Below are 27,083 nucleotides of genomic sequence, written 5' to 3' on the forward strand. Positions count from 1 at the left end.
GTATTTGTTCCCAATGGTCCGCGACTAACATAATCCTAATGTCGTTAGTTGCAGGTCGTCAGAAAAAACGTTTTTAGCCGCAAAACTCGACATTTTGTCCCAAACATCTTTGTAACTTTGTATCGAACTTTTAGGAACCATTTTCTAGTAAAAGCCCCAATTATTGAGGTTGCTGGAACCCTAGAGCTGTCGTCGGAAACGGTTGGTGGGGAGTCAATTGGTGGTGGTGGCGGTGTTTGGGTGGTGCTTTTTGAAAAACAAATGTGACTTTTCCGACCAAAAACGTTTTTTCGGCGAGCTGCAACTAACGGTGTTAGGATTCCATTAGTCGCAGACCGTTAGGAACAAATACTTTAAAAGTTGGGATCGTCAGTAGTCAATTCGTTAGTTAGGACCAATAACGACCAAAATGATATAGTTAAGACTAATAAAAACCAATATATCTTATAAATATAGATTGGTGTTATGAAAATACAAATCTAGATTGGTTTTGAGGGTGGGGTTAAAATAAGAAGTGGAGTGTGTCTAAGAAGTGTAAGAAGTAATATGGTGCATTATATATGTTGATCTAATGGTGTATATGGAAAGTGTGTTTATTGTGCGGTGTGTTTTATTTTAGTTGCGGTGTGTTTATTGTGCGATGTGTTTTATTAGATCTAATGGTGAAAACACACTTTCTACACTTTTTAGGAAAAATATACTTCTTATTATAACATTGCTCTGGTTTTGGTCATCCTAGTTCTATATGACCCTTTAGTCTGTTATATTCAAATGGTTATTATGTTTGTAATTCCACAAGTCAATGGATATAGAAGGACCTAAGTTAACAAGTCGGTCAAGTTGATTTAGTTTCCTAATTGTAATATGATTAATATGACAATGTGTTAGTCAGTAAGTTAGTGTTAGATTATAAATATAGAGTTTAGTTAGAGACTTTAAATATGTGATCAGTAGATAATTATTGTAATAAGTTTTTGAACCAGTTTTCTATTGCAAGAATAAAGTGTATGATCAATCCTATGCCTTGAGTTTATCCACTAGACGTGTTTATCTACTACACGCTATGACGTTACGCGTTTGTCTACTAGACGCTAATGATGTCTTGTTTTTAGCTTTGATGTTAGGATTAAAAGGGAACAGAAGCTTCATAGGTAGAGATTATGTATGTAATCTACAAGTGCAAAATCAAATTATTAAAACAAAGAAACAATCTTCATGCTGCATAATTATATACAAAATAGTTTAATGAATGGATTAGGTAACGACACCATTTGACGAACGCTTAATAAAGAGTTTTATTTTATTTAACACGCAAACAACGACATGACATATACCAAGTTCAGTTGAGATCATCATGATCTTGGTACAAATGAAAAACAGATAATATTCAAAAATACAAGAAAAGTGTTCACTTGAAAATACCACAAGAAACTACCCTTGCATCAATAGCTGACACTTGATTAAGTTGTGGTTATCACATGCTCCAAGCAGTACCTATGTATAATAATGTCATATGCATTTCAAGGAGTCAGTTTCGAGTTTGTCTTTCGTCAAGCACGCTAATATCTCGGAACATGTAATTCAAATATTTGAGTAATGCGTAGTTTGATCTCAAATCAAGCAAAAAGTTGTCGAGATGATGAAATATAACGTTAAAACTTATCAAAAACCAAATTACATTTGATCACCTTTTCTGTACTGTAAAGTAAAAGGCTTACTTACAATGGGCAATAATATATTTATATGTTTTCTAGTTAAATAATATTTCTTTTACAAAAACATGTATTACAATTATGATTAACAAGATCAAGATAACCAAATATTATGCACTAGTTTGAAGCCCGTGTATTACACGAGTAATTCTTGAAAATATAATATTTAATAAATAATTAGTATACAAGAAACTATAAACCCGTTAAACATTATTAATACAGTCGTTGTACAATAGTCTTTAAAACATAAAAAAGTAAAAGATAATTATAAATATCAAATGTTTGAAAAAAAAATAGGAAGTAAATATTAAATTAACAAATTTTGAAACATAAGTTTTAAGAATGTAACTATTATTTTACTATTATAAATTTGCTAAAAAGGGTGGGGTTTAATGTATGAGTGACAAGTGGCAAAACTTGTAGCCTTTTATTAGAGAGCAGCCTTTTATTAGAGAGCATAGATAGATTTAAACCATAAAAACTTAATTAGGTAAACGAAATTAAAAAAATGAACTTATTATATTCATTTAAAGGCGGGTTAAGATTTACTGAAAGCTTCTTTAGGTGTTAATTATTCCAAACGAACTAAAAAAACCATATTTTAAACCGAATCCCAAATTCGATTTTCGAATTAAATTTAAATGTGTGATACATTGAAGAACTTTTTTGTTTTTCAGTATAAACCAACAAATGAGCAACAAACACAAATATTACATCTAACAGTCTCATCTCATAAAACTTAAAAAAGGAACTTACGGTTTATTTAGAGGACGATGATGAGTCGGCTTGGTGGTCTTGAAGGAGATCATCATACGGATCCCTACGGCCTTCAACCTGGCTAATTTGAGCATCCCAGAAGATTTGAGCATTGTGGCGGTCAAATGTCCAGAAACCATACGGACGAATTGGGTAACTCCACATTTCCTTTGTCTTTACACATTGTTCCTTCATGTGATAAACATGGTCTCTGAATTTTCTATCTCTTTCAGCGGGATCTTCCATCATTCTCAAGATCAAGTTCTCAGCAAATTCCATTATGAACGACATCTCTATGTTCACGAGCACAAAAAAATATGTAAATGGAACTTGATCACTTATCTTGAACAATGTACAGTTTAGAAATTAATGTAGAATTAAACTTCAACATAGCATTAGAGATTGCATAAAAGTCAACTAAAAAGCCAATCCAATATGAGACTAAAACATTTAAATTTTAATACCAACATAGGTTCAAACATACAAGTTCCAAAAAGTTAAATATGAAGAGGATTCATATATAATTAAGCTATGCATAGCAATATTCTTAAAATAAACATTAATACATACTTTGAATTGACATCAAAAGCTTACATGTTATTACATAACTCTATTAAAGCCTCTATGTTTATGTGACTGTCTTCGAACTATTACAAACATATATCGCCCATTTACATGTGAGGATAGTACTATAATGCACACCCGAAATACATGTTATGCGAAAAATATATAGGTATCTAATTTAACATATAAGAAATGTCTGTCATAAGCGACTGTTTCGTGCACAATCATTCAATGTGTGTACCATCTACAAAGCTTAATAATGTGCACACATATCATCTGTGTATGTATCCACTTCGAAGTCATGTTCACTCATGTATGTATCAAATTCTAAGGAAACCAGAACATCAGTTCTTTTGAGGGACAAACATCCTTTAACCGACTACTGGCACCGACTGAACACAATCGGTACCCGTACAGGTATTCGCTTTTTCATGTTTTCGGTATCGATGCCATTCTGTTTCGGTATTTTCTATAATACCGGTACTAAAAAAATCCACGCGGTATTTGGTATATGGTTTTACTCGTTCAGTACAATACCGATCTCATCCCTAGTTCTTTCAATCTAAGCTCACACAACTGAAAAAGACCAGGTACTAGGGGTGAACAATAACCGAACCGAAAACCAAACCGAAATTAACCGATAACCGAATTAACCAAAAAGCGGTTATCGGTTATTTTTTGTACCCTTGGTTAACCAAAACGAACCGAACCGGACCATTCATATTTTCATAAAATTTTAGTTTGTTTTACCTCCATTTCACGTATTTATATATCTCCATTTCATATATATTTAAACACACATTTCATGCATTTATGCATCCTTTTCATGTACTTCTAAGTAGATATTTTAGCCCAAATTTGATTTTGTTAATTAACCGAACCAAAAGCCGATTAACCAGAAACCGATTGGTTAATTTGATTGAGGCTATTAACCAAACGGAACCAAACAATTCATATTTTCATAAAATTCTAGTTTTTACATCTCCATTTCATATACTTATACATTCAATTCATGTATTTATGCATCCTTTACATATATTTCTAAGTAAATATTTTAGCCCAAATTTGATTGTCAATTTACCGAACCAAAAACCGAATAAACCGAACCGAACCCAAATCACAAAACCCTAGGTTTCACAATCGAATCGATTCAACCTAGAAATTCCTACATTTCAAGCACAATTAACAGAATCGGAAACAACAATTTAAACAAACAATCAATTAATTCAGCTCGTGAAACAATATACTGGAAACATAAAATTGTGCAAAAACTAACATATTATAAAAGCAATCAAAAAAACCTGAATGAATCAATACATATACACACATACATAAATACAAGTAGACTAGTAGGTAATATAGTTACCGGTGGTGGTTCGCGTGAGTGATTGAAATCAACAGCAATGGAAATGAGCTCCGAATCTGGACCTCTTATGGTGAACAAGGTCTGGTCAACTGCTTTTGGGCCTATTGGGCCGAGCATTCAGCGTTAGGTGTTAAGTTAGAAACTAGCCTGGGCTGGGTTTTATCTCATCAAACCCCCTTAATCGGGGGTTTTGACCGGCTAGAGGTGGAAGGTTCGGTTCCGGTGTAGAGGTGCACAAATTGGATATTTTGTAGAAACCAGTTCCGGGTATGGTCAACAAAAGACAAAACCGAGTCGGGTAGGAATCGGTTCCATGTATAGTCGGGTATTTGACCGTTTTCCGGGTTCGGGTAGGGTTTTGACCTGGTAAAGGTGGAACCAGTGTTGCAAAAATCCCGACTAGCCACCGAGTAATCGCTAGTCCCCACTTCACTGATTAATTTTGGTCATGTCGGCCAATTAATCGGTCAATGGTCAAATCCGACCAAAATCAGGTGGTTTCCGGCAAGTTTTCGACCAAAATCAGTGTTTTTCGGCGAGATTCCTACCAAAAATCAGCGATTCCACGTGAGATTCTAGCAAAAACCAGTGGTTTCAACCGAGATTCTGGTCAAAATGTGTGTGTGTGTGTATAAAACTAAAAATTACACAAAAATATGTGCGTGTATATATAAAACTGAAAATTATACATTAAAGTATGATCTGATTAATCGCTAATCTCCACCCTACCGCCCGAGTAGCGACTAGCGATTTTTACAACACTGGGTGGAACTGGTTCCAGGGAGAAACCAAATACCAGATCGTACTCGTGGGTCGGGTACGGGTATGAACCGGTTCCGGTCAGGTACACCAGGTATGGGTAGGAACCAGCTCCAATGTGTCTGGGTCGGGTACGATTTTTCAGAGGAACCGAAACTTGGTGCATATATGACGGGTCGGGTATGACCAGACTGTCTGGTTCTAAGTCATTTCCGTAAGCACGTTTTTTTCGACCTCTAAATCAGAAGTTTAGGTTGTGTTTTTATTTTATGATTTTACACTTATTTTTGTAATCTATTTACAAAATTTCAAGACATGCGTCAATCATCGTTTGAGTTTTGATCTTAAAGAACTGAAGAAACACCGCTTCAATCTTGAGGTTAAACACCGTTTTAATCTAGAGGTTAAAGCCCAAATCTTGATCGGGTTTAGGTTTGATCTGATCAAACTAAATGATTTAAAAACAAAAGTTTGATTATTAACGAAATATCTTTTCAAAAGTTTATAGAAATGAGCACCTGTTGGGCCACACTTAATGGTTTACGCTTAGGTTATTGGGCTTGGTTTTGGATTCTATATGTAAGCCGAAATCAATGATTTCGATGGGCTTAGTGTGTTTGGGCTTAGGGTTAGCATGTGTGTATATATATGATGTAATGCTAACCGGTTTTGGTTGGACATTCACGAGAGATAGAAAGAGAGAGAAGCGTGATCTTATTGTAATCACTCACAAAGGGCTTAAGCACCCGATGTTATAAACGTGTGTTTTGAAGCATTATTATTGTGTTCTTATTGTGTTTATTTGCTTTATATTGAATCCATTCGTTTTTAGATTTCGCCAAACAACGAGTTCACGTGATATCACATTGAAAGATCCTCTCACGGGACTTACAACACCTTTATAAATTTCATGAAAATTCAAGTGTAAAAACTAATTATTTCGCTCAAAAATGTTCATTCTTATTTTCAAGTGGATCATTTATGTTACGTTTGAGCATACCTATAGTCCAAGCATGTAATTTCCCAAACTCGGGAACAAAGTCATAATAAAAACATGTCGCTTAAATTATCCGTGTAATGTGTTCTTTGTTATATATGCTAATTTTCATAAGGTTCTTGAAATTAGGTTAGCAACTTAATCATCAAGTATTATTTAGATATCAATTAGTTTGTTTTCACAGACATTACAAATCATTTCTATACATCTTATCTCGAATAAATTCTCAAATCTATCTAACTACTATCTTATCAAACATAAATTCTCCTATTTATTAAATTAATTAATCCATGTTCAATCATATCAAAAGATTGATAGTAAAATCCGTCCTACCAATAAATTGTTAATCAAAAGAGTGAAGGTAACATGCTCATAAGTCATAATTGAAAACAAACAAATTGTATGATAAACAAGTTTTTGTTGATATGTTTTAAAAAAAACTTGAATACTTGATTCAACCTTTTACTATATCGCATGAGAGTCATCTAAAAGCCAAGTGATATCAACAACTTGAACACTCGAATATCATATTGATTAGTATGCTCAATAGTATTTTTGGTTGTCATCTCTCAAACTTTGTCAATAGTAGTTCAGTCATTGATCACGCTTTCTATTCTATCAAAAAACATACTTTTTCAAAAATGAGTGTTCAATTATTTTGAAAGTGTTAAGGTTCATTTCATAGTTGCACCCCGTGCTAGTCCTTCTCTTTTTCTCCATCGAATATGCCGAATATGCCCATGTCACACTGAAGAAACACTAAGTGACCCGGGGCAGATTATAGATAATCTGGGGGTTAAGTAATGTTTCCCACGAGGATGAGGTTCAGCAGAGAAGGTTGTTCTTCAGATGACCTGCAAAACAGACACCGTAAGCTCGTCACTGAGAAGGGGGGGGGGGGGGTTCCTCCTTGTGACCACCCTCCGGCGTGAGAATCAGACTAGATTGCTCTGAATATATGTGTATATTAAGAGATTGCTAGATAAGATAACGAGATATCAGATGATGTCCTTACCATTCCAAGGTGTTGGAGTATTTATAGCCGAAGGTAGGTTTCCTAGAAGGTACAGCCGGCTGAATAGTATTCCTGTTCTACCAACAGTGGACTACGCACAGGCCATGCTGGTTGGTGGATAGACTACGGCCGACAGTAACAAGGTCGGCTGTACACTGTTCCTTTACTGCCGGCTATGCACTGTTCCACCAACTGTAGGCTGCGCACGTCCTATAGTAAGGGTTGGTGAGTAGGCAGCGGCTAATAGTGACAAACAGTACTAGAGGGTGCTCCTCCTCGTACTGTTGTCGGTGAGCTGTCACCCTGTGATTGGTTCATGGGCTGTTCTGGTCAGATCGTCTGTTCTGCCCATACCTTAGTAGGTATAGTACAAAAGATCTTCCAGAAGCATACGGACTGGCTCATTTAGGCGGGAGTATTCCCGCCTTGCTCATTCCTTCATGTGACTACTGAAGTAGCTAGTGCCTTGTGCGTGTAGCCTTGCTGTTAGTGCGGGTAGCCTTCCCTGATGGCTTGTATCCGCAACTGCGGGAACAGGCGGGGTACTTCACCATTGGGAGGCTTTCCCTGCGGGTACAGCTGGCGTACTGCGCGTAAGGTTTTCTCTGAGCATGGTGGGTCCTGCGGGAGCAGTTGGTCGTTGCGCAGACGTCCCTGTTCAAGGTGAGTCTTGCGGGTCCAACTGGGCTCTGCTGGGACCTACCTCTTCAAGTCCCCCCAGTCCAATGTTCTTCTCATGAATTAATAATAAGTGAGGTGAACTTTTGGACTAGCAAGGGGTTTTGAAAAGGGTTTTTAGTTTTTAGGTTTTCCGTGGGGATTCTTCCCGCGGTTTTCCTGATGTCACGCAGAAATTCCCGACTTTTCTGCTTGATCTTTGGGTATGAAGCGGGTAGGTTTGTAACCTCCTCGCAAGTCAGGAGCGTTGAGTCCCACTTGTGTGGATTCTCCATGGGGTTTTGGTAGTTTTCAACATATTGATCAATTATGCTAAAACCACCAATTCCATCTTGGAGTTTCAAACAATATAGTTCTCGACGTTCCCGTCATGCGGGGATGTTATTCCCGTTTCCGCAAGCATGGCCCAGAAGATCCTTCTTGGTTTGAATTCCCTGCAGAGTGCTAAGTATGTGAAGGGTTTTGCCTTGACACTGTACCCGCACTCGTCTTACGGTTACTTTACTTCCAAGGTATTCCTGGCGTCAATTCCCTGCGGGTGCTAAGTATGTGAAGGGTTTTGCCTTGACACTGTACCCGCACCCGTCTTATGGTTACTTGGTTGCCAAGGTAAGGGGTATTTTCCCGCTTACTTTTGAATCTTTTTGAATTTTTTTGAAATTCGAAGAGTTGGTGAAAGGATAAGAACAGTCCAAACCTCTGAAACGTCGTGCGACGGTTTCTTCTGACTGTGTCAGGACGTGCAGGAAGTTATGGTGACGTGACAGTACCTGGTCATTCCAGACGCTTTTTCAGGCGCGTGGGCGCGATTTTTCGGGTGCGTGGCCGCGAAATTAATGGTACGCGTCCTTTCAACAGCTGTTGCCAGCTTGCTTTTTGCCACGTGTCATAGTTTCATTGCACTTTCGATTTCTCTCTCCTCCGCATTAAATTCATCGCATTAATTGCGATTAGTATATAAAGGGGGAGAGGGTTCTTTGTAATCCACACTTTCACTCTTCTCTTCATCTTCAGAACGATTTCCGGCGAATACTCACCTTTCAGTCGAGCATTCTCTTGAAATCGTTTTCTTATTTCATCTGCAAGATGTCTTCTCGTGATCTCGAATCTACAGCCCAGGAGGCTGGGGTGTTTGCCGATGACAAGAGTACTGCTGGCGAGTGCCAGTGTGCTCTGCCTGTCGATCTATATCAGTACATCGTCAGGAAGTTCATGCTCGAGTCTCTCGAGCCTGAGTTTCCTGAACCCCATCAGACGGTGTATGATGCCCCCAGAGGCAAGATCGGGGTATATGCTGCATTCTTTGTTTATGGGAATCTTAGGTTCCCATTGACAAAGTTTGTGTACCGTGTCCTGGAGAGGTACGGTGTACACCTGACCAAGGTGCACCCGATGGCGATCGCGAAGATTCGCCACTTCGAGTGGGTGTGCCGGATTCTGGGCATTGAGCCCTATGTCGACCGCCTGATGACCTTCTACTCTTGGAGGTGCATCCAGGGGTGGTATACGCTGATAACCCGGATTAAGGGTTTGAAGATTTGCGCAACCGAGCGCAGTCTTCGCTCGTGGAAGCGGGAGTTCTTCTACATCTCCGCTCGCGCCATCCCCCTTGCCATGAAATTCAAGAATGGGCAAGCACTTCCCAGCCTTCACGCCTCCAACTACCAGGAGGCGGAATGGTTCTCGAAGATATCCCGAGTCCAATCTCCGGTTTACCGGTTTGCGGAGTCCGGGATGGTGATGCTCGGGATGAGCCGGGTGTGGAAGGATGCGGATGCGCAAAAGATCCCAATCGTCCTTGAATACGGTTCGAACTCTGTTCCTTACGGTATGCTCTGTTTCTTTTTGTTGATTTAGAATCTCTTCTAACTTCTTTCCTGTTTATTTTAGAGGGGAACGACTTGCAGTCGCTCATGTATCCGCGGGAGGCTGACAGTCCCGCTCGGATGGGTACTCGCGCTCTAGACGAGAACGAGTTGCCCATCCTAGAACAAACGGCGGATCGGTTCGTGGAGGTCTACCCGCTAGGCCATGAGATCCTGAGCGCCAGGCGGCCAGGTAAGGCGCTATTCAACCCTCGACCCCTCAATGTTGAAACCTCTGCTGGAATTCCTCTAATCGTATGTTCTGATGAGGAATCCACAGATGGTCCTCCGTTGGTGCGGAAGAAGAAGGCTGCCGGCGGGAAGGGGAAGGAGAAGATGGCCTCCACTGCCGATCCGATGCCTCGGTCTGACTCAGAGGCCGAGAGCGAGGAGGTGGCGGGGAACCCGGGTGGTGATAGGACCACTGCTCCGGAGGCTGCGACTGTCACCTCCGGAGAGCCCCGGATGACGACGATGAGCGGCGCAAAGAGGCCGGCTCCATCGGGTTCGTCCCCGCCTGTCCGCACTTTTAGGCTCAAGAAAACCCGTAAGTACAAACTTCCTTTTATCTTTAACTTCATAGCTTTCCATCATTAATTGTTATCTTCTTTGTGCAGGCGTGGATGTTGACGCATTCCAGGGTGGAGCGGGGAGGAGTATTCCCCCGCCCATGACGGTAGGCTTGGTCAGCCTACCTGAGGCGACGACCCAGGCGGCTGCGCCTGCTTCCGCTGGTTCAGTTGCTCATTCCATTGAGCCAACTGTTCCAGCTGTGATGACATCACCGCCGGCTGTCAGTGCCATTTTTACCGCATCTTTCATTGAGCCGGCGGTTACTTTTGCTGCGGACTTCGCAGCGGCGACCGCGGCGGCCGCGGCGGCCTTCACCATGCCTCCTCCGTCATCGGCAACGACGGCCGATCCTTCAGGTATGCATGGGGCTTCACGCCAACCTCTGCCTCCTTCCTATCTACCTGACCTTTTGGACGGATTTCCCTTAGGTTCAGGTGATGGGTTTGGCGGCTATCGGCCTGTTATTGACCCTACAGGTACGTAGGGTTCTTTTGGCCTAATTTTTATTTATTTTTTATATCATCTTTTCCTAACTGCTTTTTGTTTTTTGCAGTGTCGGATTCCAATGAAGTGTATGTTCCACGATGGAACATCCGCCGAGGAACAACCCTTCTCACACCTGTGGAGTGCGTGGAGTGGGCTCGTCACGCAGCTCCCAGTGGTGCGTTGGGGGAAGCCATGGCTAGCTACCAGGAGGGTAGGCTAAGCAATGAGCTTCGGGTTCTCCTGGCCCGGATGCAGCCTCGCGTCGAGCTGCTTTGTCGTGAAAACGACAAGTTAAAAGCAGCTCGCATTCAAGAAGTAGCTCAGGCGCGGGCTGTCCGGGAGGAGAATAGGAGGCTCTCCGCCGCGGCTGTGGAGAAGGAGAAGGCGTTCAAGGCCCTTGAAGTTGAGGTTCAGGCCCGTTCCAAGGCTGCCCAAGCTGTTAACGAACAGCTTCGGCTGGCTAAGGAAACTGCTAGGAACGCAACTGAAAGGGCCACCAAGGCTGAAGCTGTTGCTGAGCCTCTACGCCTCGAGAATGAGGAACTTAAAGCTAAATTAGAGGCGCTCCAACAGGCTCATGATGCCTTGGCGATGGAGGACGCGAAGAAGCTCCAAGAGATCCTGGACCAGAGGGGCGTGCTTGACCACACTGAGCGGAAGCTAAAGGGCGTCGAAGAGGCTGCTGCAAAGGAAGTGTTGCTTGCCAACCTCAATAAAAGTGAAGCCGAACGCGCCTGTACCCAAGCTCAAGCCGCCCTCCAAGAAGCTCTGGTTGCCAAGGAATGGCTTCTTCGAGAAGCGTTGTCTCAGGTAAGCTTTTCATGTCTTTACGCTTTTCTTTGTAAATAGAAAATGTTTTTGATACTTGTATTATTTTTGTAGGTTGTGCATCGGGTCTTCACGGAGACGTCTTATGACGATGCTATGAGCACAGCCCTCAACGCTTCTCATGAGGATGGGGAAAAGGCCGGCTTCCTGCTTGGTCTAGGGTTTGTTGAGAAAGGCATCCCGCCTTCCAACTTCCCTTTGTATGATGTGGATACTGAAGCTGTTTATGACCAAGCAGTGAACCAGTATGCCGCCTTCCCACATCCGGTGGTGGAGAAGGTGAACGAAGTCGCTGCTGCTGATGATGGGCTAGCTATCCTTAAAGCTTTCCTTGAACCACCACGCTCTACTGATGGAGCGGGTCCAAGTGGAAGTGTTCCTGAAGCTTGATTCTGAAGATCCCTTTCCACCATTAGCGTAGATTTTTGCTTTTGTATAGCTTCTTTTGTATGCGGGTATGCACCCAGCAATCTTTGTAATATTTGGATTTGATGGAATAAAGATTGTGTTAGTTCTTTGCCTTGTTTATTTTACGCATGTTTTGATCTAACTTAGCAATTTCTTTAGTACTTAGATAAGTTAACTTTTTAACGTGGCAAATTATAAGTTTGTTTCGCTTCCTCTTTCATGATTGTGCGGGTATGACCGTCACTTACACTTAGTAGGATGGCTTAACTTTACTTATATCTGACCTGCGTGGAAGTTTTCCTCATCTTTTCCTTTGAAATTTTCTAAGTGTTCAGAATAAGTTAACCTTTGGACGTGGTAGATGATAGGTTGAAGTTTTGCCTCCTTGTTCGTGATTGTGCGGGTAAGACCGTCACTTGCACTTACAAGGATGGCTAAACTTTACTTACATCTGACCTGCGTGTAGGTTTTCCTTAAAACTTGAAATTTTTACCGTTGTGTTTATGCGGGTTTTGCCGCCTTCCACACGTAACGACTTACTTCTTCCCCTATTTATGCGGTGAATACCGGCACATCAGTGTGGGAAGTTCATAAGTATAAAGGTAAGGCTATCAACACATTGTGAAAGGAGAATCATTTCCATTAGAAGTGGCTCTAGGCCTTTTCTTTACAAGTTTGGAATTGATCTACATATAACATTTGCGTAATTGAGCTCCATTCCATGTTCTTGGGATGGGAGTGCCATCGAGCCTTTCGAGCCGGTACGCGCCCTTTCCCAGAACTTCTTTGATAATGTATGGCCCTTCCCAGACCGGGGCCAGCTTTCCTGGGCGTTCTTGGTTCGAAGCCTCGTTGTTACGCAGTATGTAGTCTCCTACATTGAAGTTGCAGAGTTTTACCCGCGTGTTGTAGTAATTTTGCATTTGTCGCTTGTAGTTCTCTTCACGCACTGCGGCCAAGTCTCTGCGTTCCTCGGTTAGCATAAGATCTAACCGTCTTTCCGCATCATTGTCTTCTGGCTGAATCAAGACCCTTGGTGAGGGTAAACCAATTTCGACCGGGACCATGGCTTCAGTGCCATAAGTGAGACTGAACGGGGTTTCTCCCGTACTGGCCTTCTTCAGCGTTCTGTTTGCCCAAAGGACGTGCGGAAGCTCGTCCACCCAGCCGGATCTGTGTTCCAAGAGTCTTTTCTTTATGCCTTCGACGATGCTCTTATTTGCTCTTTCCACCTCACCATTACCTTGCGGGTGTGCCACTGAGGTAAAGGTGTGGGTGATTTGAAGTTCTTTCAGCCACTGTTGTAGCTTCTTGTCAGCAAAGTTGGTGCCGTTATCGCTCACCAAATTCTGTGGAAGTCCAAAACGACAAATAATAAATTCCCAAATAAATTTTTTGATATGTTTCGCGGTTGTTTGGGCTAAGGGTTTTGCTTCTATCCACTTGGTGAAGTAGTCGATGGCTACCACTAGGAACTGAACATTTCCTGCTGCTGTAGGAAATGGGCCTGTCACATCGATGGCCCACTTCTGAAATGGCCATGAAGAGGTGACTGGAACAAGTTCATTCTTCGGGCGGTGCGTGTTGGGTGCGTAGAGCTGGCAAGACCTGCATTTTCTGATGTATGCCAGTGCATCCGTATGCATCCCTGGCCAAAAGTATCCCGCGTTGTTTAGCTTAGCTACAACAGCGCGGGGACCTGCGTGTACTCCACAGATGCCCTCGTGTACTTCCCTTAGGAGGTAGTCAGCATCTTGGTTGTCCACGCATCTTAAGAGTGGGCCAAGAAAGTTACGTCTGTAAAGGATGTCATCGATGAGTTGATAATTCAGTGCTTTACAGCGTAGTTTTCTTGCATGTGTTTTTGACTCTGGTAGTGTACCTGCCGCAAGGTATTTTATTATTGGTGTCATCCACGTTTCTGTGCCGGTTTGGATGACACAAATTTCCTTGTGCGGGACCGAAGGTGTCTCGAGGAGTTCAATACGGATGTCCTTTCCTAAGTGGGTGAAGGCTAATGATGCAAGCTTGCTTAACGCATCCGCAGATTTGTTTTCACTTCGCTTGACGTGTATGACTTTGCAGTCGTTGAAATCGCGCATAAGGGATTTTGCTTGTGCGAGGTACAGGGCCATTGTGTCGTTCACGGCCGTGTACGTCCCGTTGATTTGATTGGCTACTAACATGGAATCCACGTGGGCTTCCAAGTGTTTCACTCCCATCTTACGCGCAATTCTCAGCCCAGCCAAGAATTCCTCATACTCGGCTTCGTTATTCGTACTTGGAAAATCCAGTCGAATAGCGTAAGTGTATTCTTGGCCTGCTGGGTTGGTTAGTTTCAGCCCTGCGCCTGAACCCTCGTTACTGGCTGCTCCATCAGTGTAGAGTCGCCAGACATCATTGATGTCTCGTGCTGGAGAGGGTTGAGCCTCTTCCTGGCACTCTTTTTCCCGCGATGCAGGCACTTCCGCAATAAAGTCGGCCAAAACCTGGCCTTTTATGGCTGGTCTTGGCTTATACTTTATCGCGTACTCCCCCAACTCAATTGCCCATTTGGCTAGGCGTCCTGATAACTCGGGTTTGCCTAGAACGTTTGCAAGTTTGAAGTTGGAGAGAATGGTAATTGGGTGACCCTGGAAATATCGTCTTAACCTGCGTGAAGCGTGTATAAGTGCTAAGACTAATTTTTCGAGGGTAGAGTACCGGGTTTCTACGTCTGTTAGGATACGACTGACATAATAGATTGGCATCTGGATGCCTTTTCGCTCTACTAGCAGGACTGCCCCGGTTGCTCTATCTGTTGCGGAAAGGTATAGGATTAACTCCTCTCCCGCTTTTGGTGCTGTGAGCGTTGGGAGTTCGATCAAGCGTGACCGAATCTCCTGAAAAGCTGCTTCCGCTTCTGGTGTCCAGCGGAAGTGCGTTTTCTTTAAACAGTTTCTCAACGTTGACACGAAAGGAAACGACTTATCCGCGTGGTTTGCCAAAAAGCGATTAAGTGCCACTAGTCGTCCATTCAGTGTCTGAGCCTGTTTGATGGTAGTAGGTGATTCCATTTTGATAATGGCTTCGACCTTTTCAGGGTTCGCTCTGAAGCCATCTTTAGTGACGATGACCCCCAAGAACTTCCCTTCTTCCATTCCAAAGGCACACTTGCTCGGGTTGAGCTTCATGTTTATCTTCCTGAGCGTGTTGAAAGTTTCTTCGATGTCTTTCAACATCGCTTCTGCGTCAGGGCTTTTGATGACCAAGTTTGGGCATGAAACTGGTTGTCCATCAGGCGTTGGTATGTGGACCCGGCATTCTTAAGTCCGAATGGCATCATTTGGTAACAAAATGTGCCATCGGGCGTCCGAAAAGCGGTTTTGTCCTGATCATCAACAGCCATGTGGATTTGATGGTACCCCTTATACGCGTCCAGGAAGCATTTAAGGCGAAACGGTGCCAACGAATCCACCTTAAGATCAATTTCGGGTAACGGATAACAATCTTTGGGGCATGCTTTGTTCAAGTCCTTGAAATCTATGCACATGCGCCATTGTTTGTTATTCTTCGGTACCATAACGGGATTTGCAACCAATGTTTGATATCTACTAACGCGTACGATGCCTGCGTCAAGGAGTTCCTTGACTTGGGTTCTACACGCGTTAGTTTGTTCTGGCCCCATTACTCTGCGCTTTTGTACGATTGGCGTAACAGCCGGATCGCATTTGAGCTTATGCTCTGCCTTACTTCGGGGTACACCAGTCATGTCAGCTGGTGTCCACGCGAAGATGTCAGCGTTTTTCTGTAATAAGCGCTTGAGTAAGGTGCGTGTGGGATCAACAACTGTTGGGCCAATGGAAACGGCCTGGTCAGGGTATTTGCCGTTGAAGGCCCATCTTTCTGGTTCGGTGATGGTTGGTTTAGCCATCTTTGGTTTGGGTTTAGATGAGACAGATGCGATGCATACCTGGGGAATGCCGGTGATCATCGCTACACCCTCAGCTGTTGGCCATCCCATCATGCCGTGGACTGAGGATACCACGGCGTTGAATCTTGCCATCCCGTCTCTTCCGAAGAGAATGTCGTATGTGTGGTGTGGCTTCCTCATTACGACAAAATCCACGTCTTCTGTGCGTGAGTGATTCCCGTCCGTAAGAGTGACGGGGAAAGATAGGATACCCAGGGGGTGTTTGTGCTGCCATCGAACCCTTCCATCGAGGCGCAGATCGTTTCCAGGCGTTTCTTGTCTTCGTCATCTAGCTTGTCGAAGAACTGCCTGTACATCACCGTTGACGAGGCGCCGTTGTCAGCAAGAGTGCGAGAAGTGATGTAGTGCCCCAGCTGGCTTTTGATGACGATAGGGCCTTCTTTGCTGGGTCCTCCTGGCACTCGCGGGAAGCGCACCTCAGCTTCCTTCCACGCGCATGGTTCTATCGTTCGCCTTTTTCTTTCTCTGATCTTACCATGAACCATGTTGATGCTGATGTCAACGGGCTTTCGTCCGTTGCCTCGGTACCGGTTATCGTTCCTTCCTCCCTTCTTGATTGATGCCACCAGGTGTGCCAGTCTTCCATCCTTGACGAATGCTTCAACAATATCCTTCAAGGATGTACACTCTTCCGTACTATGACCTTTTGTCCCGTGGAAGTCACAGGATTTGCTCTGATCCGCATTAGGTCGCTGCCGGATCATTGGAGCTTTTGGCCATGGTAGCTTTTCAGTGGCAAATATCTCCGTGACGCTTTTGGTGAGTGGCGTCCACCGGTGTTTTTGGCTTGAAGGGTGTGTGTTGTTTCTTCCGCCAACAAGAGGGTGAGAGCTGGATGAGGTGTCAAAGTTTACCCTTGACTGCCAAATACCTAGCTTCCTCTTTTTGTTCTGCCGGGCGATCCGAACATTGTTTTCTCTAGTCCTTTGCGTGTAGAGGTGTGTACTCTGGGGAAGATCCCTTCCCAGTTGCTTCTCCGTCTCGGCAAAGCGCTTGGCCGCCGTCATGATGGCATCCCATGTGGATGGCATGCCGTCCTTACCCGTCAATGTGCGGATAAGCTCTGGGTATTCGGCGCCCTGGATGAAAGCGGCGCGAACAAGATCTTCACTTATGTTGCCCAGACTTAGCTTTTTGGAGTTGAAGCGAGTGATGAAGTCTAGTAAAGATTCATCCTCCTCTCTAACGCAGTTGAGGATCGTCCACTGTTCTTCAGTATATTTCCTTTGTTGGCTGAAGTGTTGGCTGAACTTGTTCTGAAAGTCCGCCCAATCATATATGTGGTGGACCGGTAAACGATCGAACCATGCCCTGGCCGCTCCAACCAGAGTCATCTGGAACATATAACACCACGTGGGTTCCGTCCAGTTACTGACGGTTGCCCCCGCAATGAATCTGTTCAAGTGGTCGTCTGGGTCGGATAGACCATCATAAGTGCCAATGTTGGACATTTGTTTGGCACTTCTCGGGGCGATTGCTTCCGCAATGTCCCTTGCAAACTTTGACTTTCCTGCATTTGCAGCAGTTGGTCTAAAGGTTTTGGAGAAGTCATGCGGGTTTCTCTCCGCATTTGTTGGTTTAAAGGCTTCCCCAAAATTCCTTGTCGGTTGGAAGTCCGTTTCCTTACGCTTCCCTTTTGCCTTATGGCGAGGGTTTGCGTCGGTATCGGATTCTTCCCGCTCATCGTCTGAGTACTCGCACTCACTGTTCATATTGAGATGTTGGCGAGTACTGCCGAATTCGTCAGCCTGTTGAACTGAACGCAAGCGTTCATCCAACTCAGCTTGGAACTCTTTCTGACGTGCTTCGGCCCACGCCTTAACTTGATCTAGTGTTTGGCGAGGGACCCTCGTTCGTTTTTCCAACTGGGCATCAGTGAATCCCAGTGGAATATTGTTTACTGCACTTGCCCCGGCTTGGGTAACCGGGGTAGTGTTCGTAATATTTGTATAACCGCCGGTGTTCCCCCCAGTTGCTGGGGTTGTGGTTACCGGGGTTTCTTGGTCGCTTACTGGCCTTGGGACCGGAGTAACGTTAACCATTTCTTCAGAAATTTTTGAAAAAACTAAGAATTAGTTCTAGCTTTTATGCACGGATGGCGCCAATGAAGAAACACTAAGTGACCCGGGGCAGATTATAGATAATCTGGGGGTTAAGTAATGTTTCCCACGAGGATGAGGTTCAGCAGAGAAGGTTGTTCTTCAGATGACCTGCAAAACAGACACCGTAAGCTCGTCACTGGGAAGGGGGGGGGGGGTTCCTCCTTGTGACCACCCTCCGGCGTGAGAATCAGACTAGATTGCTCTGAATATATGTGTATATTAAGAGATTGCTAGATAAGATAACGAGATATCAGATGATGTCCTTACCATTCCAAGGTGTTGGAGTATTTATAGCCGAAGGTAGGTTTCCTAGAAGGTACAGCCGGCTGAATAGTATTCCTGTTCTACCAACAGTGGACTACGCACAGGCCATGCTGGTTGGTGGATAGACTACGGCCGACAGTAACAAGGTCGGCTGTACACTGTTCCTTTACTGCCGGCTATGCACTGTTCCACCAACTGTAGGCTGCGCACGTCCTATAGTAAGGGTTGGTGAGTAGGCAGCGGCTAATAGTGACAAACAGTACTAGAGGGTGCTCCTCCTCGTACTGTTGTCGGTGAGCTGTCACCCTGTGATTGGTTCATGGGCTGTTCTGGTCAGATCGTCTGTTCTACCCATACCTTAGTAGGTATAGTACAAAAGATCTTCCAGAAGCATACGGACTGGCTCATTTAGGCGGGAGTATTCCCGCCTTGCTCATTCCTTCATGTGACTACTGAAGTAGCTAGTGCCTTGTGCGTGTAGCCTTGCTGTTAGTGCGGGTAGCCTTCCCTGATGGCTTGTATCTGCAACTGCGGGAACAGGCGGGGTACTTCACCATTGGGAGGCTTTCCCTGCGGGTATAGCTGGCGTACTGCGCGTAAGGTTTTCTCTGAGCATGGTGGGTCCTGCGGGAGCAGTTGGTCGTTGCGCAGACGTCCCTGTTCAAGGTGAGTCTTGCGGGTCCAACTGGGCTCTGCTGGGACCTACCTCTTTACACACCTACTCATGTGACACCACCTTCTTTCATATCATCTTGAGGTTGCCTAGAGCATGAGGATGACTCATGAGGCCCCTCCTTATTGTTTTTACTACGAATCCAATGTATACTTTTTTTACATCATAATATTACCAACCATCTCTATTTTAGTACCCAACTTCAACTTCAGTCACATCACCTTAGTTACTTGCACATTATTAAAAGGTAACTTCTCCTAACATATTAAAAGTGTCCTTGTAGGCAAACTTCCAAGACCAAAATTTAGGTAAGTCTATTAAAAAATATGTTTTAAGACACAACAATCTTAAACCACAATTCATTCCACATATACATTGCCCACAAGTTTTCCATTTTTATGAAACTGACTCTCTTTAAATGTACTTGAACATTCAATAGTTAAGAACCATCTCTTACAACATTAAAGCAACTCTATTAACACCTTTTACAAGTAAAGGTAGGAGTGTTACAATATTTATTAGGATCTGTATTTATTAGGATCTGAAAACCGTGCCGAGTTAGTGAGTTAAAATTGATGAATGTGTATCTAGATAGGATGGTATGTCAAAACGGGATGGTAAGATGTAATAAAGTTGTTAAGAGAGATTAAAAAAATAAACATGTGTAAAATCATCTAACTTGGCGCAACCCATGTAACAACTTATCTAAATGAGTAAAATGGTTTGATATGTTAAAAATGGATTAGCGGTTTGTTGTAATCAAGTTGAGATAGCGGACTTCCTAGATGTGATTAGTTTTTCAGTGCCAACCTAGAAACAACTTGTTTTCTATAAACTACACACTTCTTAAAAAAATGTCTTTGGTAATAGTCTTAGAAGTCTTATTATTTGTTGTAATGAAATTTTGAGTATTAGGAATAGCGTGCGTTGGGTTAAAATCGGACTAGAACCGGACTAATATGGGGTGGGTCAGCCTTGGGTTGGATCATGACTGAATATAGTTTCTATACTAAAATGTTTTATATTTCGGTTTTTACCTTAACCAAACTAAGCATGAATCCAACTCTAAGATGAATATCAAAACCAAACCAAATATAAATCGGTATGGTATGGAGTCAGGTATTTGTGTTACTTAATCTGACCCGAATCCTACTTAACCCCTTGAAACCTAACAAACAATGGTCTTTGAGAGTTAATATTGTACGTGTGTTAGAAGACGAGGATGAAATCTAGAGCCTAGCTAGAACATGTCCTTGGGTTTATTCAGAAACATTAGTATCATTTAGACTATGTGTTGTGAAGACGAGAATGAAACCCTCCTTATCCACATGGATGCTACATATTGAATTGTAGGGAGTAGCGCTCCCTTTTGGCTTCCCATTTGTTGTTACTCAAGTGACGAGCAAAGGGGAATTCCCAGCCAAATAAGTAGGTTACACGATGACATGAATGACGAACAACCCCCCCCCCCCTCCCCACCCAAAAAAAACCATATATGACTTATAGTCTAATAATAACATAGCCATATATGTAATAACTTTCACCATAGTTTTGCTATCAACACCGGAAAAGTTGAGTGAATACAAGATGGTGGGTTCATACATAAATGCATGTAGACAAAAGACTTTGATGGCGGTTGCCGGTTGGGTGACCGATTGACGTGCAAACAACATGAAAATTATTTAGCTTTTCTTAAGTTTTTTTAATAGGCAACTTATATTAAAAGTTTTTAATCAAAAGATGGGAAAATAAGCCTTACCCTTCTTGACTCATACCCATCTTAACCATTTATTTTAAAAATCCATCACCCAAGTCCAACCCAACCCATTCATATTGCCACCTTTAACCATGAGTAATGGTTAATGTGCCTTAAGGGATATTTTCGGCCCCATTATTGAACCATTTTTTTAGTAAAAAAACAAGTGTAATGGATAATGTCATTTCAATCATTACCATTTCAAAACACATGAATTTTACTGTAAAAACATTCATGCTCTTATAACGCTCCATAATGTCTCCGAAATGATGTATGGGCTAATTCCACCTATATAATGTTAGATATTGAGTAGACGGTTGATGTGTTAGACTCGTCTCTATCTTTCGTACCATGCATTCACGTTCCCGTGACACATGACCTAAGTGTAAATAAACTCGATTATGTTTGTTACTAAAAACATAAACTTTATATATTGTATGCAACTAGACGAGTGCCCACGCGATGCAGCGGGTGTTTGAACATGCTAATCACGTACAAATATAAATGTTTATGGTTCAGTTAAAACCTTGAAATCGTTTAAATCGGTCATTGGTTTGACTTCTTTTTTCTTTTTCTTTTTCTTTTTTACTTTCGGTTTGTTGGTCGGTTTCAAAATTTTCAAAACGTAGTGAACGGTTGGTTCGCGGTTTATATCGGCAACCGGCCATATGAAACCAGAAAAGACTGTAAATTAACGTAATTGCAATATGATTCATTTTGTAATCTTTGTTGTTATTATTTCACGTCCTAGATATTCCATTAATATTTACCATTTATGTGGCTAAAATTATCATTTTTTATTTATGATCATCTCAAGTATCATATTATGTTGGTTTTTAGTTAAAATTGATGGTACATTTAAATTATTAATTATTTTAAACTTTTATTATTAAAGTTTAAACTGTGAAACCAAACTGGAACCATACCGTTAGTAACGATTCGGTTTCAACTTTCAATGGTTGAGTTTGATTTTGGACGACAAAAAATCAGTATTAACGGTTGGACTCATAAGATTAACTTAAAAACCATCAAAACCGACACTGAACACCCCTACGTAATATATTAATTTATTTAAAATGAAAAAAAAATTACAACAATATCATATCCAAATTAAAGAGAATAACATGCTCGTTTTTATAGTGCAATTTGATTATAAAAATATTAACGTTTGAAAAGGCTTTAGTCATTTAAAAATCATGGGTGAGAAGTTAGTTTACAAGTTAAATTAAAAACATAATATGGTTAAAGATGAAGGACCAAACTTGTAAGTTGAATGGATTGTGTTTAAAAGACATGTTTACCCTTACTAACACATGTACTTCATGCTTTAAGTGTTGTAAATTACTTAAAAATGGGTGTCTTAATTTGTCCTTGTTTGGTGCATTATACATAGTATATAGATAACTATATTCATGATTATTCACCTTTTTTCTCAAAAAGAAAAGAAAGAAAAAAGGAAAGAAAAGAAAAAACAAACAAACATTAATTTATGATTTGAAATATGTCATAATTGTTTGGTGTAAATGGTGGGAGTCTTAAATATTGCATTATGCATGGTGGTGCCATTCTTTTTGGACCATAGTGGATGCAATCGCATATGCTCTAACACAAGAATTTATTTGCCTTTAACCTTTATATATATGTGTGTTGGACCATTTGGTGACCTATTTAGCTATTTCAAACCTTTATGGCTCTAAACCTAACTTAACAATAGCAAAAACTCGTTAATGTTAAATTAACTAAATTACCTAAATTGTCTCTAGGGTTGTACTTTTGGAGTTTTGGTTTTAAAAAAATCTGACACCATAATAAAGAAAACCTTTAAAAAATTATGAAGCCATGCATATAAAAGTAACACCATTTGTTATTTTTTGTTTTTTTAATACTTTTCAAGCAAAATCTCTCTTTAGCGTAACCTAACCGCACATATGTTGCTATGTATCTTGAAAAATCACTCACTATTTGTTTAACTAAATGGAAAGTTTGTTGTTTAGGACTTTAGGTTTGTTTATCATATCGGTTAACTTTTTGGTTATTCGGATTGTTTGAATTTATTTTCTTGAATTGAAAAGTTATAAACTGAATAATTTAGACATTAAGATTTCAGTTTATTATCAGACTGTATCATTCCCGCTACGTCCTGTGAAGTACATTTATACTTCTAACCAAAATTGGAAGAGAACTACATTAACTAGAGAACCAAAGATAACTTAGAGCCTTGATATCTTTTAGTATTTTTATCTGGTTTGCTTTTGCATTTCAGAATTGTATCTCATTTTAGGCATTTCAAATACGTCAACATGAGATTATCAAGACGCCATGAATGATGCCCTTATCGGACAAATATCAAAAGATTTAACCAATTCGAATATGGGTTTTGCACCTTTAGCAAAAGGGCATTCTTACCCATTGATAGATGCTTTTTTTATGTGGGATTTTCTCTCTTTTTTTCTAAAGAAGAAATTCCCTTATGGGTTCCCAGGAGCATAAATAAAGCACATTCAACTATAGCAACAACAAAATGTTCCTCCACTAACAAAATGTGTTTCTTTTTTATAAATTAGTAGTAAAGTAAGTAAAGAAGAAATTGCTCATCAATATCTCCCATCACTTGTGGTTTCCTTTTGAATATGGCACTTTGTTGTGATATCATAATTTATTCTAGCATTTATAACAAATAGTTTGTATGTGACTATACTACAACATATAAAATACAAGATATCTTATTTGTGTGATTAATTTGATAATGTAACGGGTGAGAATGAATGGATGAATAATCGTGATGAATGAAGATTGGTAATAGAATCGCATATCCCTCCTCCAACAAATTAAAATTCAATAGCGTAAGATGCTTAATTAACCTCAAATTATTAATATTATCGGTTGAACTACACCTCTATATTATGAAACAAACAAATCATTCTTGAAGTTTGATCATGAAGCGCGCAAGATGAATGGATGATCAAGATTCATGAAGTGAAAGATAAATAACTCGTCCACATGTTAATTATCTATTGAAATGTGATTCAAGGGAAAGAAAATTAACTTGTTTAGGTTATAATTTTTACATTTTCTCATTTGAACTTTTCTCTTCCCTTTTCCTTATGTCTACACACATACAAACACACACAACTAATAATACGTTAAAAACTATAAGAATCAATAATATAGTCATGTATGGAAGATAACAAAATCAGTTAGAGAGAAGAAGTGAGACGATTATGGTCGTCTTATATATATCATATTCAAAGCACTGTGTACAAAGTATACAAGATTACAAGGTTCTCGTTGTTAATGTATTCTTAGATATTTTTGTGTATGTGTGTATATGCTAGTATATATATCTGTGATAAGTTTTTATATGGCAATGACAATCTATAGTGGTGATGTTTTTTTGTCCATGTTTATGTGTTGGAGAAGAGGAAAAAGAATGTATGTGTGATGGAATGAAGTGGTGGTAATCATATATAATTGACCTAGGATCCCTTTTACTCCCTTGACCATTCTCTTTGCTTTACACACAATACATTAAGAAAAACAAAAGTGCAGCCTTACAACCAATTCGTGTCTAACTTTTATATAAAAAAAGTATATAATTATTATATTTTTTTAATTCAGGTACAAATACCATATACTTGTTTTTGTATTTGAGTTTGAATTTAGTATTAAGTTGAACTTAAACATGGATTTGTGATTAGTATGAAAGTGACAACAAAATGGATACAATTTCAAACATTTAATCCAACTTGATTAGATTAGAAAGTCAAGTAAGAATGATTGTGGCATGTTACTTGCTCATATTATTCACTCAACTTGTGTTTTGTTGGACAAACTGTGTGTTTCATGCATTTTTGTTTGACCTTGTGGTTTGAATAAAATGATCTATAGCTTTCGTTTTCGTTAACAGCGAAAATAAACATTTTACTTTGTGACTTTTACTTAGTAGTGTGCCGGTTTAAAATGAGGTATGACTTGGTATGGACATGGAATGAAGAATAATAGAGATGACAACTAACTCGGGGTTGATTTGGTTCCGCTCGGGTGGTCAGAAAACCGTAATTTCCCATAAGCTTAGACCTCCGATTATATGATCATATCAAATTCGAGCTACCAATTCAAATAAGCTCAAGTTTACACATCTTAATTTTACTTTCAATTTACTGTATGATTGTTTTATTAATAATATATAAATCTACAAAATATAGAACGGTTTAAAGTCTACTAGCATTTAGTAATCATAAATTGCAAGGACAAAACAGATAAACAAACAAAACAACATTTTTGTGGCAAGAATATTTCTAAATAAGATCATGCTATTAATCATTTACCACTTTGACAACAATTTGTCATAAATAATTGAATTACTTAGTTTATCACTCATGACCGACACTATGCTTTATGATTTGTTTTTCTGAATAATGTTTAACGAAATAGTATAATTATTTATCTTTTTAGCTAATGTCACTAAATTATTAAGACCTAGTTTATACACCTTATAAGTTTGCTTATAATACCTCCAATGAAAAAAATGGTAAAAAGTAAAACATCCTCAATGGAAGCTCGTAAAAACGCCTTCACATGGATATTTGACAGAACTACTCTTTCACATAAAAAAATGTCTTATTTCCCCTCATCCTCTCTCACATAATATGTCTTTAAACATTTTGTTAAAAAATGTCTCTCCTCCATGTGATTAATAAAATACATGTCTTATATCATGACTTACATCACTTAAATTACTCAACCCATGCAGTACATTGATAAATAACCTAGCATATTATGCGCTAATCTCAACATCCATAATTGTGTAGTTCCATGTATGGATAGATGGATCTTGACAGGACTGGAACGTATTATCAAAGGTGCGGAATCCCTTTCATTAACGATAACAAGTAACAGACGAGTAGGCAATATCACAAATGCTTTAAATGCTTACTTAATTGATCATAAACGACTGCAATCAATTCAAGAACAAAACACGAACACCTTTTGTTCATCTGCACTGAAAACGGCTGGAGATGGCAAACCCAAAACACTAAACGAACTTGCCTTATATAGCTAACAAGTTCGTCTAGCCCGTGTCAAGAACTATCTACACCCGAGATGTACTAACAAGTTGTTTTGTCAATAAGTTATATGATGGGCGTGAATATTTCAAAATCAAAATACAGAATAGATGTTTGTCAAATAAAATGACTAAATTGAAACATTAAATATTGTCTTTTGTTTGGACCAAACTCTTTATAAACAAGAGAAGAGAAACAAACCACGATCCACAATTGATTATTTGGTGGTGACATTTGAAAGGCATAAATTTCCTCTTATCGCGATGGTCCAATGCTTGCCCATCGAATCAATATTTTTATAAGTTTATGTAAAGAATAACGTATACAAGATGTGTAATTTGGCATGATTGAGACACTTTTAGAATTATATTCAATTAAAATATAAGTTCATGATTTATTTATTTATAAAAATCTTCTAAACTCTTCTTCTTTTTTTTAAACTATAAACGAATCCTTCAAATGGACTACTGGCTAAATTCACCACATTGGGATACACTTGTCTTCCGATCCGGGAAAAACCCGCACTTAAGGCCAACGTCCGTGACATTCATATGAAGATAGATAAAACCTGTTAAATTTAAGAATCCAACTCGTGAACGCCATATATTCGTTTTGTCTCTCATCATCACCCCGTGCCGTCAAAACTAAATGCTGAGAGCAGAAATCGAGCCTGACTCACATAAAACATAAAGTCTATCTCTTACCATACCGTTACCAGCTCATTACAATTTATATAAATGACACTTTAAACGTAATAAATAAGGGTACACCGGTACACTACCCACTTCCTATGCCTTTGTAGGGTTTATTTTTCTTGTTGAACGATTTACTTTTCGGCTCATAAAAGGTGAACCTTCTATCCTATGGTAGCCCACAAAGAGCGTCCATGAACACCTATGCATATCGTGTACTACTTATAGGGGTGTTCTTCGGGTTTGTTTTTCGGGTTTCGGGTTTTTCGGGTCGGGTTATTCGGGTTTCAAAGTTTTAAATCTTGACCCGAAACCCAACCCAAATCTCTCACGGGTTTTTTGGGATCGGGTAATTCGGGTTTGGGTTTTTTCGGGTCGGGCTAATCGGGTTTCGTGTATCCTAAAAAAACACAAAACCAAATTTTTTTTAAAAACTATAATGCTAAAATTAAAACAAAATATTCTTCTTTGCTTATAACACATATAATCAAATAATAAATTAACCTAACTTGATAAAACAATTCAAAAGAAGAGTAAAACTTACTCGAAC

At 40.4% G+C, this 27,083-nt stretch overlaps 1 long non-coding RNA gene across 1 annotated transcript; it reads right to left on the bottom strand.

Annotated features, from left to right (window-relative positions):
• Window positions 1-1,282: 1,282 nt before the first annotated feature.
• LOC143547021 (uncharacterized) lies at window positions 1,283-4,525 on the bottom strand. Its single transcript, XR_013137695.1, has 3 exons — window positions 4,399-4,525; window positions 2,469-2,761; window positions 1,283-1,494 (listed from the first exon to the last, which is right to left on the bottom strand). It is a non-coding gene; the product is annotated as an uncharacterized LOC143547021 (long non-coding RNA).
• Window positions 4,526-27,083: the final 22,558 nt, after the last annotated feature.

This window comes from Bidens hawaiensis, unplaced genomic scaffold, assembly GCF_021521415.1.
Source record: "Bidens hawaiensis isolate Kalapana, Puna unplaced genomic scaffold, B.hawaiensis_p1.1 tig00014542_1, whole genome shotgun sequence".
Taxonomy (NCBI): Eukaryota; Viridiplantae; Streptophyta; class Magnoliopsida; order Asterales; family Asteraceae; genus Bidens; species Bidens hawaiensis.